The 6,000-nt window shown below is 41.2% G+C and overlaps 1 protein-coding gene across 6 annotated transcripts in view; it reads right to left on the reverse strand.

Moving 5' to 3' along the window:
* PTBP3 (polypyrimidine tract binding protein 3) overlaps positions 1-5,563 on the reverse strand; it is a 38,168-nt gene extending 32,605 nt beyond the window's left edge. For 3 of the 6 annotated variants that reach the window (XM_054003693.1, XM_054003694.1, XM_054003689.1), the window contains exons 1-2: positions 5,387-5,563; positions 1,725-1,816 (exon numbers count right to left, since the gene is read on the reverse strand). The gene's annotated coding sequence lies outside the window, so the exon portion shown is untranslated. Of the gene's footprint in view, positions 1-1,724; positions 1,817-5,240; positions 5,305-5,386 lie in introns of those variants that run through there. The other 3 variants (XM_054003696.1, XM_054003691.1, XM_054003690.1) reach the window with 3 other exon arrangements.
* Between the last annotated feature and the right edge of the window lie 437 nt (positions 5,564-6,000).

Genomic DNA, 6,000 nt, shown 5'->3' on the forward strand with positions numbered 1-6,000 from the left:
TGAGTTCAAGAAGTTTCCTCCACAGAAACTAAGTTTTGCACTACAGTTTCCACCATATTCAAGGTCATATACTGTGCACTAAATAACTTCACAATAATTACTTCAACACTGATAGTGTTTTGGGAAAGGACAGATAACTGAGATGAAGAAGGACCAGACGTGAAGCTAGAGTAGTTTTCCTGGTAACACAAGACCAGAACAAACAGCTTGCCTGTATACACGGAGCAAGAAAGACAAACTAGACACTAGAAAATAGAAACAGATGAATTGACAAATCAAAAGAGTAAGAAAATTAATTATCACGTGTAATAAAGTGAGGAAGTCAACCAGCAAAAAACCTACAGAAATGGGAAAAGAAAAAAAAAAAAAAAAACCTAATTAAGCGGAGTACAATCAGAAAGACAAAGAAGGCCTAAAAGTAGCAAGAGGGATTACATGCAATTTATTAATTAAACTACATCACCTCTTAATGCTACAAGTCAATAAAATACTTAGATGCTATATTCTTCTCATTTTCAGTGGTCTTTGGGATCACTGCACCATCATGCATTTCATGCTGACTCCCAAACAGCATTATAGCCTAGAAAACACTATGGTTAAAAGCCTGAAGACATAGAGAATCATAGAATCATTTGGATTGGAAAAGATCTTTAAGACAGGGGAGTCTGTATCTCAAAAGTGTTGAAGCATAATTTACACATTCAAATGCAGCCCTTGAAGTATGTTATCACTCTGGACATGTTCAAAAATGTGCCTTGAATTCTTGCCTTAAAAATGTTTCTTGTCTTTTCCAAAGTAGTGCAGTCTAGGAATCACCTAGTAAGATGGATCAAAAGCTGGAGCAATACTCTAAAATTTTGTCACATCCTTCTCATGTGCCACTTCAGTTGTAGCTACCATGCAACCTACAGACAAGGAAAGGGTTACCACTCCCTGATTTTGCCATACAGTCTGGTCCCACCCAAAGCAGATGATGTGGTAAGATTTGATTTCTGCCTATATGTGAACTGGTTTTGGATCATCCTTATTCCCGTGACTAACGCACTCCATCTTCCATGAAAATAGTACCGTCTCATTTAAATCGTAAAATCATAACAGAGAGCACTGAGCCCACCATACACCTCTGCAGCTCTGTGAAGTATGCACACTTTCACAGAGAGCACATATGCAAACATAATTTTGATTCCTTTGCTTCTACTACTCACTGTGCAGAAAGAATAATATATCTTCTCCTTGACTTTAAATGCCCTTGTAATAGACCATGTCTTTTAATGAATAATAATGGCAACAAGTTAAATTACTAGTAGTTCAGTGTGATTAAGGAAATTAATTGCAAAGATAATGGTTGGTTTATTGAATCATATGAGCATTCATTCCATTGGCTTTCACAAGAAATTCAGGGTGTGGTTTCCTGATCAGTTTAAGCTGATCTATGGCTAGAGCGAGCAAAGGCAGTCATGTCATTCCTCACCCTTGTGTTTTCACAGCTCTCACTTCAGTGACTAACAACTGCAAGGCAGCATGGTACCAGAATAATTTATTTTACCATGCAGTTCACATATGGCAGTTGCCACACTATGAAGGAGGTGCAGTAATGCACTGTTGAGGATGGTGCTGCTCTTTTGGCAGCAGACCTGAGTTTCAACAACTTCAGCCAAGAGGAAAACAGCAAGAGCAGGGAAGAATGGTATCAACAGGAGTAGACAAAATACTTTTTCACCTACCCACTCTGCAAAGAGTGTCAAAAATGCTGCTTCTAGCTCCAATGTAAAACTCACATCCACAGACCTGAAGAAATAGGCACAATTTTCACATGCTGAAATGAGAAAAGAAGAAGGAAAAAAAGGCTCTTAAATATAGTTTTTCATTAAAAATATGCAGCACCAAATGAAACTGTAATTACAAAATATATACAGTGGTCAAAAGCAGGAAAACCAAAAGCAAAAGTGCTGTTACATGCAACAGTTAATGAGTGTAAAAGAATTAAGAACTGCAACTTAAAACAAGAGCTGCAGGCGTAATTTTATGATATAACTAACTCTCATCCTCATGTTTTGACACAAGATTTTGTTTAATCAGGATATTCTCTAAAAGAAAGTTGACAAACACACACTTGTGCTTATCACTTAACACATGATTAGTTCAGCAGAAAACCTGATAAATACTCTCTTGTAGAACCCAAATCAACTGCTTATCTCCTCAGACAGGGTACACAAAGCAGATTAATTGTCTTGACTACAGACTAAATCAAATGAACAGCAATTTGACAACTGCTAGGGAAACTAGGAGACTTATTAATATTGTGCTATTTTCGTGTTTCTGATTGTGACAGATTATTTCCATTTCTGATTATATCAGACAGTAGTAGTAAACAACATTTAGGAGTGAACAGCAAGCTCAGATGGAGAGATAACTTCATTCATACTAGGCTATACTACATGTTTTCCACAAGCACATAACTCAAAGTGGGTTAAAAACAGGTATTTATGAAGCAACTATAGGAAAAAAACCTGTGTAATTCTATGTAGAATATAAATTTTTTAAAAAGGCTTCTGAGCCAGAAATCTATGGATAATAATTAAGGAAGTGGTTTAAAAGCTTGAGCATCATCTTCCAGAATTCCAAAGTCTTGTTACCTGAAGATTTAATCTGGTACCAGAATGATTGAATTTTATTTGAAAATAAAATACCGCTGCTGTGTTTAGTGTTTCTGAGCTTCCCTCTTACTAACCCACAAGGAGGCCACTAACTTCAACTATAAACCATAGGTCTAGGTACATATCTGGTCTGCTTTTCATAGCCAACAAAAAAATTACAGTTCACACCACTCTGGTTCCTTTGAATTTTATAAGTTTAACTTGAGTCACATACTCCTGCTAACATAATAAGGTTAAATAAAGAATCAATTTCTTTGCCATAAGACTTAATCTCTCACAGCACTCTACAGAAATTTTCTGATTCAAATAAAAATTATTTCTCTGCGTTTACTTTTACATATTCTCACCCTTATTAAATATAAGGATTGGATCTCAATTAGCCTCAGCATTCCACAGAAAGAAATTGATGCCTCTATTTCATTTCTGTATTAAAGCAGCATGAAAGTGTAATTTTTCTTCTTTTACAGTTTTTTTTTATTATTAAATGCCCTTGAAATTAAAAAGTCACAAGACAGCTTATGAAAAATTGTTTTACTTTAGGTTTACTAGGGCAGTTTTAACCAACATCTCAATAGCTTGCATTTTCAACTAGCAGTTTGGAGATCAACCAATGGCATACATTTCTCAGAAGGTATTTAGTATCTTCTAACAAAAAAAAAGAACATTCCCACATCACCCAGATCCTCCTGTAGTGTCACAGGCAGCACTTAGCATCTCACAGCATACCCAAACTTGCAGTTATCACCAACCACCTGTATCTTCACTGAAACATATCAAGGCTCTACTTCAGAAAATTTCTTAAAAAAAAACTCAGCTAAATCACCTTTAATCTGTCTATAGTCTTTGTTTCACTGTCTCAAAAGAAAGTTTAATATGGAAGTTCTACTTTGCAATGTTAGATTTGTACAGTTTAAGAACTACATATATTTTACCTACATCACCCAAACCAGAAACAATGTCAACATTAACTTATCTTTATTAGTATTTCAGGGCAGTATACAAACTGACATATGACTCTTCTTCCTTCCTTTCTCAACTGAAATAATAAAACCTTTATGAAAATTAAAAAAAAAATACTTGGGAAAAGAGGTCATCGTACTAGTTGTATGACAACGTAGGAATCATACACCCACATTAGACAGCAATTCCACAACTTAAGGAGGAAAAAAAAAAACTGTATTCTTAAATAGAACAAAGAAAAAAACAAAATTACAAGTTCCTGCACAAACACATTTGACAAATTAATAAAAAAAATTTCACTCCAGTGAGAACTTTCTTAATTTTCTCTTGAAATACTGAAACATGCACTTTTAAAGCAAATGTGAAAAAAATGTTGATCATAGCAGAATTACTCAGTATAATTTTTTAATTCAATTTTTCAAAAAGATACCTCTTAAGACTATTTGCTGTTTGATTAATCATACACAGCATTTATAAAAGGCATGTCTTTTATAAAGACATGTCTCCCTATAAATGCTTCTACTACCACAGTGTGTTAAAAGATATCAGGAATTTTTTTGCATCACAAGGAAAAAAGAAGCTGTAACTTCTGTATCACAATACCTAGACTTTAAGAACAGCAAAGGTTTTACATGTTACCGAGATGCAGGATGCACGTTTAAGTTAGTGTAACAGCTACATCTTTGCATGAAGTTGTAAGTGCCGATTCCTGTAAACATTTCTATTTTAACCTCTGCGTATGGTTACAATGAAAAAAATAAACATTAGGCATGGTTAGTTTCATAGGACAGTTGAATTTCCCACCAAGCTACTCAGACTTTGGATTTTGAAATATCAATATGTAAAGGAAAAATATCAGTAATCAAATGTTCACTTAAAAAGCAAAAAGGGAAGTTAGCAGTACACACAATGAACTTGGGTTTATTACTTAGTTTCAAGTTGAGAAACTTTATTCAAGTCATACAACAGCCAGCTACCGTCACACTATCCCAGCAATGGGAGCACAGTAATTCAGAGTTGCTAAAAATATTTTTATCTTCTGAGGACGACAAAGTTGTAGAAACTTCACCCCTGTAACAATCTGCTACATAGTTAAGGCTTTCAGTAAGGTCTATAAAAATGCATTACATGAATAACCATTCTGATTATTGATTAATCCCGCAGAATAGATGTCAATCAGTTCGCTTCCACATATGCACTTCCACCAGGCACCAGCGACCAGGCAAATAGCAGCGGCTCCACGTTTTCTCTGCTACAGACAAGCACCCCCCAAACTCGGGGTACTAAACTTCAACTACCACGTGAAACCGCAAATACCCAAAAACTCACCGCTAAGAAACCTGCGCTCCAAAGGATTTTTTTACCACCTTAATAGGGGTAACTCCGTAATAAAGTTTAAAACCCGGGAAAGCACAGGCCTCGAGCGGCGGCCGCCACCTCCGCCCCGCGGAGGGACGGGAGCGCGTCCAGCCCCGCGGAGCGGCGCATCCCGGCCCGGGTGCGGGGCCACGGCCCCCGCGGGGCAGGAAACCTGCCCTGGCCACGGCCGTGGGGAAAACGCGACTCCGGCCGCCCTGGGAGAAAAAGAGAGAGGAAGTGAACGCAAACGAGACCCGCACGCACTGAGTACCACAAAATTCTCCGCGGCAGCGTCCGGCTCTTCAGCTCCAGGTCGCCGACGGCCGCCAGCTTCCTCCTTCCACAAGTACCTGGCGGAGCAGCCCTCGGGAATATCCCCACCCCAAGCCCGGCCCCTCCCCGACACCCACCTTTCCTCTCCTTCGACGGGGGCGGAGAGGACCTCCCCCAGCCGCTCTCTCTCCACCCCCGCTGCTCCGGGGAAGAAGGAGCCGGGATGTCCTGGTCACCGCCCCGCCCCGCCCCGCCGCAGGCGGCACCAGGTGGAACTCTCGGGGCGCTCCCCTCGGCCAGCGGCCGCCCCCCGCCCCTCAGCGCGGCCCCGGCGCGGCTGCGGAGCGGGATCCCCGTGCACAGCCCGGCGGGCGGGCGGGGATCGCCCGCGGGCGGGGCCGCCCCGGAGCGGAGCGCGGCGCAGGCGCACCAAGGGCCCGCGCCCCTCCCCGGCCCCTGCCTCCGCGGCGGCTGCGCAGTGCGGCGGTCCTGCCGCTGTGGGGCGCGGTCGGGCTGTGCCGCGGCCTCGACCGCCCGCCCCGGAGCGCGGGAGCATGGCATCGATCACTGAGGTCATCGAGTCCAACCTGTGACCGAGCACCATGTCAACTAGACCATGGCACTACGTCCAGTCCTTCGTTAAACACCTCCAAGGACGGTGACTCTACTACTTCCCTGGGCAGCCCCATTCCAAACTTTAATCACGCCTTCTGTGAAAAAAGTTTCTCCTAATGTCCTCCGCTGGCACTTT

The sequence above is a fragment of the Vidua macroura genome, chromosome Z (assembly GCF_024509145.1).
Source record: "Vidua macroura isolate BioBank_ID:100142 chromosome Z, ASM2450914v1, whole genome shotgun sequence".
In the NCBI taxonomy this organism is placed as follows: domain Eukaryota; kingdom Metazoa; phylum Chordata; class Aves; order Passeriformes; family Viduidae; genus Vidua; species Vidua macroura.